The 1,830-nt window shown below is 26.3% G+C and overlaps 1 pseudogene; it reads right to left on the bottom strand.

Annotated features, from left to right (window-relative positions):
- Window positions 1-1,474: 1,474 nt before the first annotated feature.
- Window positions 1,475-1,593, bottom strand: LOC112471722 (annotated as a pseudogene).
- Between the last annotated feature and the right edge of the window lie 237 nt (window positions 1,594-1,830).

Below are 1,830 nucleotides of genomic sequence, written 5' to 3'. Positions count from 1 at the left end.
GATACATTGTCACTAAACTCTGATAATTTAAGTATCTTTCCATATTGATAAGAATTTTAGACTTTTCAAAACTAATCAAATTAAAAATTTTAGCTATTGCTTTCTTTGTGATGAAATTAACTTTAATAAGTAATGATGCTGGTTTAAGAAAAGTTGCATTTAGAAAGTAAAGAATAGTTTCCTGGTAAAGGAAATTTTAAACTTTTCAAGTTTCATAAAGAAATCCTTTAATTTATTAATCTGAATTCATGTTTTCCAAATCTAAATATATTCCCTCAGTCAGAAACAAATACACAATTCTAATCGTTCAGAAGCTGTCCAGAGAATAAAATTATTAAAATTTAACATTATTAAAAGTTGTTACCCTAAAATATAATCACTCATATCAACTTTCTCAAGAGCAGTATATTTCAAAATATTCTACTAAGTCTTGCCTGCTCTAATTAAGTCATATATATTTCTTCTTTTTCTTCATCCCACGAATTTGATGGTATAATTTTTTGTTCTTTATTTAGTAAATAAGCAGTTATTTTTTCACAATATTCCAAAAGACCACTTTTCAGAATGCAGTTCATATTTCTGAAAATATTCAGGATAAAATAAACATACAATAATAATGTTTAGTTCTTATTTTAAACAAAAATTTTGTTTTGAGATTAAGATTTTTGTTACTGTTTCATTTTTTCTTTTCTTTTTTGTTTTATTTAGTTGTACTTTAAAAGGTTTTTGTAATCACCATAATGTATCCTAAGTATAACACATTAAGAAATAATCTTATATTAAGGCAAGAGACATATTAAAATTTATATAGATGAATCACTTCTTCAAGATTGATATTCAAATGAGTAATTAGGAAGCTATCCCTTGCTTGAAGCTTGTTATAATAAAAGGTACATACTCTTTCATCTTGTAGTTTACTTTAAATTAAATATGTCTTATCACAGTATATGGCATTCTAGAGCTGTCTTCTAGGATATTTTATATGACAGATGGTCATATTTTATTAAATAATGATGATAAATATATCTAAATATATTTGCTACTAGATATTCATCATAACCAAAATTCTGAATATATTTGTTGCCTTAAGAGTTCTTTGCTTATCCATTTACATTTTTCCTTGATGCTCATTTTAATTTTTTATTTTTCAGTAATATTGTTCTGACAGAACCATTCATTTTCCAGACACATACTCTGAATTCTCTGTTCTTTCATTTCAGAAGCTGTAACCCGCATTGTTTGCACCATAAACCTAGTTATATTTACTGATATATTGCTTTTTTATTGATTGAGATATATATTTTTAGCATAGTTGTGAGAAATTTGTTTTCACCAATTAAATATTCTAAACTGACAATTTGTTTTCTTAATATTAAATTTATATATCTTCCTATATTAATATGCATTACGGTCATAAAATAATAGTGCAGAAAACCATTATTAAGTGAACTTTAACCATTTTTTTTTTTTTTAACGCCTACAGCACCTGGTATTCCTAAGTGGTCTCCCATCCAAATACTAACCAAGCCCAACCCTGCTCAGCTTCCGAGATCAGATGAGATCGGGCCCATTGAGGGTGGCATGGCCGTAGACTTATGCAAATTTTAAATTCAATAAATTTTAAGTTGCATTAAACAACTACAAATAAACAATTCTTAAAAAACTTACATGTGAAAGAAATTTTTCTGAGCTTGACCAAGATTATTTGACAACATAGCAGTTCTACAACTTGCCAAAAATCAGGAGAATAAATATAAAAATATCAATCAATTTTTAAAGTGAAGATTTAATATAATAAATGTATACAATATGATGTATATTAGATAGAAC

Source organism: Pteropus alecto, unplaced genomic scaffold (assembly GCF_000325575.1).
Source record: "Pteropus alecto unplaced genomic scaffold, ASM32557v1 scaffold38, whole genome shotgun sequence".
NCBI lineage: Eukaryota > Metazoa > Chordata > Mammalia > Chiroptera > Pteropodidae > Pteropus > Pteropus alecto.
The sequence above is the reverse complement of the archived record's forward strand: the minus strand, read 5'-3'. Positions and strand labels throughout refer to the sequence as shown.